Consider the following 8,558-nt stretch of genomic DNA (forward strand, 5'->3'; position numbering starts at 1 on the left):
TTTCTCTGTACGTGATTTTTAACTCAAGTCTCAAGCAGTGTCATTTGATTTGGTTTGCTTTACCCTGTGTCTGAGGAAGGATGCATACGATGATAACTAAAACATTTTAGAGATGTCCTCCGCTTATCCCATCTCCTTTGGCATGCCACACAAAATGCTCGAGTGAAAGCGTTCTACAGAGGCATCCAGTTTCCATCAGAGGCCGTAAGGGGTTTGTGAAGTCAGAGGTTCAGCCTCCGATTCCGTCACCCAGATAGAAAATAGAGCTGGGGACCTAAGGCTGGCACTTCCACAAAGGAAGTGGGACTCTGCATGGAGCTGGGGGAAAGTCTGAAGGTTAGTGATATCCCAGTTAGCTTGCTAGATTTTCTTGCCTTCTTTCAAGAGCATGGGCATCAATATCGTTCTCTAATTTTTATGGAACACAGTAGGAGAGGAGCCAGTTGTGTACCGCCATCTGTCTGGCAGTCTTGTAGATTAAAGCAAAGCCTGGACTTTCGTAAACTTACTCAGGTTCCAGTTGGTGAACGGTGGTTGGGGGGGAATTTCTCCTCACCCCCGGCTCAGGGAGGGGCTCTCAGGCCGCCTTTCTCTCAGATCCAAGCTGGGTTGGGGTGTGATGTTGTCCCGGAGCAGCGCACCAAGCATTCACATTGTTTGGCACAAGGCGGCCCCCTCTGCATTATGGGACTCCTGCTGCGAGGGTTTTTACAGTTTATTAATGAGATTTCCACAACCCTGCTTTATCCTCTGAGCAGTGTATGCAGTCTCTAGGAACAGCAAATATATCTGGGCACTGAGGTTGAATGAACAGCAGACAATTGTGTGAATGTTATATTGGCCTTCCTTCTCCCTCCCTCCCCAAGCAAAACAGCATTCCTGTTCCAGGACCCGGTGGTGTGATTTTAAACAATTGCTTGGTTGAAGGATGTGGGGGCAGGACAGGGAAGGAGGGAAGAAAGGGGTGGTGCTGGTTCTGGAGAAGTGTATGTGGCCTTTAGTCTTGTTTTATTTTAAAGATCAGAGTAATTGGAAACAATTATTTTTTAATAACTCAGGAAAGGTGAACAGAAACATTTCACAAGGTTTTACTGTGTGCACACCAAAAAGAAAACACTTTATGCTATGCTTCAATAATTTATCACTTCTTGACAGGGGCTTGAAAAGGGTTCAGTCAGTAAGTACAAATCACCAGGACAACTTTTTTTCCCAAGTGGCGTATCAATCATAAACAACCCCCAGATCCCAGGTTTGAAACAACAAATGATGCTCACTCAGGCTCTACATCTGCAGGGGCCACTCTGCCTCTGCCCGTTATGGTCACCCTAGGCTCAGGCTGGGGGAGGCGGGATCCTGAGTTTCTACCGTCTCTGTGTGACTCAAGGCTTGGTGCTGCAGCAGAGGAGCAGAAACAGTCACGCCTGGGCTCTGAGATGCTTTTGCAGGGGGGCGACACCAGTCACTTTACCTGCATTTTATTAGCCAAGCAAGTTACATGGCCGTGGTTTCCTTTAAGTTTCCAGGATTGAGAAGGAGCGAAAACCAGAAATGAACAATGGCAATATTTACCACAGTATACGTATTAGGATTCTTCAGAGAAACAAAACTAATAGGACCTGTATATAGATAGAGAGAGACTTAAGAGAATTGGCGCACACAGTTGTGGAGACTGGCAAGTCCAAAATTTTCAGGGTTGGCTGGTAGGCTGGAGACCCGGGAAAGAGTTGCAGTTCAAGTCCAGAGGCTGACTGCTGGCGGAGTTTCCCCTTCTGGGGAGGTCACTCTTCTAGTCAAGTCTAACCGTTTGGATGAGGCCCACCCACATTATGGAAGGTAATCTGCTTTACTCACAGCCAGCTGATTTAAGTGTTAATCTCATCTTAAAAATACCTTCACGGAAACATCTAGAATGTTGGCCAAATACTGGGGGCCATGGCCTAGCCAAGTTGACACATAGAATGAACTGTTACAGGATCTTAGCCATATCCTTTGCATTATAAATTTCTCTCACAAAGACTAAGAGGTGGACCCAAATCCCAAACTGCAAAGTCTCAGATTTTATTCTTCATGAAAAAAGAATCCTTTCTCAGCTAAGAGTGGGGTTAAGGAACCATGTGCTCCTCGCTCTTTAGTTGCCCCTTCATTAGATTCCAAAGAGAAACAGCGATTGGTTCTTTTCGTGGTCTCGAAAGCTGGGTCTGGAAAGATTGCCTTGGTTTGGTTGTTTCAGGATAGCTTAGAAATCCCGGGTTAAACATGTTCCTAGAGCCAAGAAGAATGCCAGCTCTCCGTAGAGCAGGTAAGCAGTGCCCCAGGCCGCAGAGGGGGGCGACGGCCCCAGGGTCTCTAGTAGGTCCCAGGTAGGCTCTGCGCCGCTGCGAGCGCGTACAGGCAGCACGGACCTCGTCGAGCCTCCCGTCACCTGTCCCCTCTCGTGGTGAAGTCTGTGTGGCACCCACCTTTTAGTGTGTTTGGAACCCTCTACAGGTGCGTATCTTTATCCTGACAGAGTGAGCGTGCCGCCCCTCTTGTTCAAAAATGACCCATCCATCAGGATGAGCTTCCAGGGCGCAGACTGCTCACCATCCCCCCAGGTCCCCCTGCCGAGGTTCCCTGGCGAGGTCCCCTGCCCGGAGCACAGGCACAGGTCTCTGAGACGCCACCCATGCCTGTGGGTGACAGAAGGCCTCACGGGGATCCAGGCTCCGCCTTGATTAGCATCTGCCCTAGTCTTCACAGCCTCCCTCCATGGTCGCGGAACAAGGCCAACCACTTTCCAGACATGCAAACCTCATGCAAAGAAGTTAAGGGACTTGCCCCGGGTCACCCGGGGACTCGCTGTAACTGGAATGGCAGTCCCCACAGCTCTTTGATCAGGTTCCTAAGTGCCAAACTCCTGCCCGTTGATTGCTTCCAGTGTGCATGTAACCGACAAAACAATCTTCCATTCTTTTTTTTTTTTTCTTTCTTTTAAGATTGTATTTATTTATTCATGAGAGAGGCAAAGACAGAGGCAGAGGGAGAAGCGGGCTCCGTGCAGGGAGCCCGATGTGGGATTCCATCCCGTGACCCCAGGATCACGCCCTGGGCTAAAGGTGTCCCAAGACTTTATTTTATTCATTTATTTATTTTTTAATATTGTATTTATTTATTCATGGGAGACCCAGAAGGAGAGGCAGAAACACAGGCAGAGGGAGAAGTAGGCTCCCTGTGGGGAGCCCGATGTGGGACTCGATCCCAGGACCGAGGGGTGACACCCTGAGCTGAAGGCAGACGCTCAACCGTTGAGCCCTCCAGGTGTCAACCTTCCATTCTTTCCCCTAGTGGTCTAAATAAGAAGGCCCCAAGGTGTGCACACGGGCTGCTGTCCTCCTCATTCAGAGATGGTGTTGGCAACGGTGACTTGCTGTCACTGCTCCCACGTGGCAGGAAAGATCGAATGACCGCCAGCAGCCCTTTACACCCCGGCCACTGGCTGTAGGCACTGTTGGCAGGGCCTTGCTTTTCTTGAGATGACTGTCTCTTAGAATTTGATTTTCTCTCCAGAGTGTCCCTACTCGGAACGACTCCGGGACAGGCTGTTTGCCAGAAGCCCTTGGCTGTGTCTTCATGTTAGAGACTCGTCATCACATGCAGTACATACATAGGAGAGAAGTGGAGACAGGATCTCTGTGAGTCTCATCGCCTTTACCTTCCTGGCCCAGCTCTGACAGGATCCACTGTCCTCTGTCCCAGGCCATTTGCTCAGATGTCTAATAAACGCAAATAACTTGGTGCCGCATCTGGAGTGAGGCCTGCCAGGCCACTTGACCACCTCCTCTACCCCCTTCACACTCCCTAAGTGTGCACACACCACTCCGGCTCCTGGGAGCATGACCCACAGCATGAAGCCACTCTGCCCCCTAATCCCAAGTACCTGTGAGGCTTATGTAACATCCAACTAGGCCACGTCGGATTTCGTGTTAAATACGTTTTGTTTGCTATGTTTACTTATGACTTCACTTCTGTTGTTCTTAACATTTCTCAGTTTATTATAGAAACTTTTTAAAAAGTCCTTTCTTAAAACCGATCACTTTGAGAACAGTGAGGACCAAGTCCAGGATGTCAGGAGACACGGTAGGCTTTGGTCAAAATGCCGTATTGTGTTTACATTTTAAAAGAAAAGATTAGTATCTGTTTTACGAAATACTAAAATAGAGGTTGAAAGAGAATAGGCACTCCCCGCCCCCCCCCCCCCCCCAGTTAGAGCTGTGTTCCCAGGTGAATCTGTTTCTCCTGTTCAGGGAAATGAAAGTATTGTTTTAACTAAAAGGAAAAGCAGGTTAAATAATCCAAGCTATCAGACAGACAATTTAAAGACCAGTTTTTTTTTAATTAAAAAACATTGCAGAACTTGTATATGATTACGTTTATTATTGTCATTCATTTTCCTTTTTTTTTTTTTTTCATTTTCCTTTAATGAATGAAACTTACCAAGAACCAGCACATTCTCTTCCTCTCCCATCTTTCCTCCTTTTTATGGGAGAGACTAGCTTTTAGACTTCACAGTTCCAGTTCCCATCACCACCCATCCCACATTAGACAGGCATCATTTCTCTCAAAGTTGCCCTTATTCTGAATTTGTGTCAACTTCTTTATTCTTCCGACAAGCTGACCCTTCCTCAGAGCTTCTGTGTGGAGGTGAAGGGGGTTTGTTAAAGTCACCGCCGAATCTCGTGGAAGCAAGACTCCTACCAAGTCAGTGACTCCTTGGAGGGCTAGTGGACGAGTGTCCCCGACCGAGGTGATTTGGGAACTTAACAAAACATCAAGGAAGAGGTTCCCGTCTGCCTTGTGTAGTGAGAGACAGATTGCTGCAATGTAAATTGGAACCAGGAGACCAGGTGAATTGTGGAGACTGGAAGCTCCCTGAGGGTAGGGCTGCTTTTTGGCTTTTTATCTCTAGTGCCTGAACGTGTTCTGCAGTCTTCCTGCTGACAGTTAACTTTATAGAAACACAATCCTGATGCCCTTAAATAATTTACCTCTGTCTTTGGCAAGCATTTTTGCTTCCAGATGGACATACTCTCATTCTCTGCTCAAGCCCATTATTATTACTTGAAAGTTTGAAAAACTCTGGCAAGGAGGCATGTTACAGTGCAATGGGGACCTTAATTTTCTAACATCTGCTGGAAGTTCATCCTGCTACAAGGAGGCCATCTGACATATTTTTGGCTTGCCTAACTGATGGTTTCATTGCTTAGAAATCAGAAGAAATACCAAGGAGGGCTGATGCTGGACTCGTAAGGAGGAAATGCTCACCAGCAGGGCAGTGATAGGAAATTGGGGCAGCAATGGCTTTGTCACCTTGGTATGTGTACCAGGCAATAAAACATGCATTAAATGTTGTCAGATGTATGTTCTGGCCTTTATGAAAGCAGATGTCAAGAAGTTCGGAGAAAATATCACCTGCGGGAGGAGACTCCAGAAGTTTCAAAACCTTTTTAAGGCTTATTCCTGTACACAAACTCCAGAGAAAAAGTAGTATAAGGTTGGCTTTTAGAGAGTTCTGTGTAAGGATATGGAATAGCTAACGGGTATGCAAGGCTTGCTTTGTGCTGGCCACGGTCCTAAGTTCTTTACAACTCATGTAATTTTCAGAGTAACCCCATGAGAAAGCCCTCATTCCTTCTACAAATGAAGAAATCAAAGCACGAGGAGGAACTTGCTCAATCCCACCCAGCTAGTAAGTGGCTGGCATGGGATTTAGGCCCATCAGACTGGCTCCAGAGACTAAACCACCACCTGAATGTCTCAAGAAGCCTGAACCCCCAAATGAACAGAGGCTTTTCAGAATAAAGTGAACAAAAGGACAGGTCCACTTGCTGATGAGGACACCATGGTGTTAATAGGTGGCTAGAAGACCAGGCTGCCCAGGACTTATTTAGTTTCTTTATTCTTCAAAAGGGGTGATCTCCAAACTGAAAACATTTCCGGGAGAGAAACAGAATCCACACAGACCCCGAAGACTGTAGTTCCTCTTGAGTCAACTCAAGTCTCCAGTGGCATGGAACACATTCCACTGTGCAAAACAGCTTGCAGGTGACACAGTGGGAATGCCAGTAGGAGCCTGTGAGATTCAGAAAATGAGAGATGAACAAGAGTTCTGGTATCATAAAAAGAAAAAAAAAATGGTTAGAGAAACAATAGACCAGTGAAGATATTAAAACCTTAAAAAACTAAAAAAAATTTTTTTTAAAAAGCTTAGAAAAAAGATAATTTTTTAGAAGGCAGGATGGGTTCACATAAACAAGAAATGTCAAGACCACTTAACATTTAATTGGCAGAGTTTCTTTTTTTTTTTTTTTTAAGATTTTATTTATTTATTCATGAGAGACACAGAGAGATCGAGAGGCAGAGACATAGGCTGTGGGACTCAATCCCAGGTCTCCAGGATCAGGCCCTGGGCAGGAGACCAGGTGAATTGAGAGTGGTGCTAAACCGCTGAACCACCCAGGAATCCCAAACGGCAGAGTTTCTAAACTACTAAACTACAGGATTGTAATTGTGACATTATCATTGTCACCAACAATGTCATTCCTGGCTAAAGAGTACTGAGCAATCTCCACATGCCAGGTGTGGCCTAAAGCAGTCAGCATGTGTTTTCTCATTTATTGCTCAGAACCAACCACCCCATGTCCGAGTAGTGACCTTTATTAATCTTAACACATTGAACAAAACTCAGCCTGTGGACAAAAATAAAATGAAGTAGTTGTTCATATGATCAGAGGATGTAGAACTGATTCCTTGACATGAAAAAGGTGTAAGTATATGTCAACACAGCCGTGTGGGACAACTATACTTAAAATATGTGACAGTCTGTGCTTGCTTCTATACAGTTTAATATTTGCATCAATTACTCAGGTAAAGGAATGAAAGATTTCTCAGAGGCTGTAGTATAGGTAGGGATGGATAATACTAGACATAGAACCAAGAGTGAAAGAGCCCGAGAAACTAGAATAAGAGTGAAAGCAATAAACTGGAAACAAAAAGCACTACGGTTTAGGATTTGTTTTTTGTTTTTTTGATTTTTGTTTTTTAAAGTTTGGGGAGATCCAGAATTACTAAATCTCATTGTTGAAAGGAATTCTTGGCTATCTAGCTCACCGAAGCAGTCTCATTACATCTCTAGTTCCATGTTTCTAGTTCTGCATGGTATGGCATGGGAAATGAAATCAATTTAGTGGATAAAGGGCAGCATTTTTAAAAAATAAAATAGAAAAAAATCAAAGTGTGCCACTTATAGTAATTATCGGTTTTATTGTGTTAGCTTTTGTTTCCATTTTATTCTTGGTTCTGTGTGTCCTTGGTGGGGATATAAAGTTTATTTCCTTCTATAGATTGTGGTCAAAAAATTTGAAAACCACTGCTTTGGCCAGTTCTTAAATACCTTTCTTTCATTACTTCATTAAAATACACTATCTAGGGGCACCTGGGTGGCTTAGGGGTTAAGCATCTCCCTTCGGCTCAGGGCGTGACCCCGGGGTCCTGGGATGGAGTCCCACATCGGGCTCCCCGTGGGGACCCTGCTTCTCCCTCTGCCTGTGTCTCTGCCTCTCTCTGTGTGTCTCTCATGAATAAATAAAATCTTTAAAAATAAAATAAAATGCATGATCTGTGGGGAAATATAAAGATTTATATTTTGTACGGATATGACTCCTAGGAAAATTTTATCCATGTAATAATGAATTTATGTATGTCTCACTGTAACTTGAACACACTGGTTGTGTCTCAGCCCTGCCACATACTGGTCACATGATGTTGCTCTCAATCATTTTACATTTTTGATCCCAAATATCCTAATCTATAAAAATGGAAATATTACTAATAACAAAGCAATAATACATTTTAAAAATATTTGTATTTATTATTTGAGAGAGAGAAAGATAGTGAGAGAGAGAGAGAGAGGGAGGGAGCACGAGGAGGAGGCAGAGGGAGAAGCAGGTTCCCCACAGAGCAGGGAGCCCGACGCGGGGCTCAATCCCAGAACCCTGGGATCATGACCTTAACCAAAGGCACTTAACCCACTCAGCCACTCAGGCACTCCTCAATAATACTTTTCAAACCCAATATGATGGTATTTTTTTTTTTTTTAAAGGGAAGGCCATTTAAAAACTGAAAATTTTACAAATGCAGTTCTCCCTTCTATCCCTTAAATTCACCTTGGACAAACCTACTCTCTTCTTGTCAACCTTTCAGCTTTAAAGACAGTTTTCAGGACCCTCTCCCCTAGAGGTGAAGCTCCCTGTATGCCGAGCCACTCTTCGGAAATGCACGGTTCAGAGTCTACAAACCACTCTGGTCACTCGCCTCCAAATGCACTCCAGTTTGTGAATGTTTATTCTGCTTTATTTAATTTTCTCCTGTATACTCATTTTAAAGTGAGCATGCAACATGAAAAATGACATGCAAATAATGAAAATAGCTGTGTTTGGTGCAGGAGCTTATTGATGATTACCTTGCTGTTTCCAAACTTGTTTTTTAATACTGCGATATACTCATCCTCCATAAAAGTAAAC

The sequence above is a fragment of the Canis aureus genome, chromosome 13, assembly GCF_053574225.1.
Source record: "Canis aureus isolate CA01 chromosome 13, VMU_Caureus_v.1.0, whole genome shotgun sequence".
In the NCBI taxonomy this organism is placed as follows: domain Eukaryota; kingdom Metazoa; phylum Chordata; class Mammalia; order Carnivora; family Canidae; genus Canis; species Canis aureus.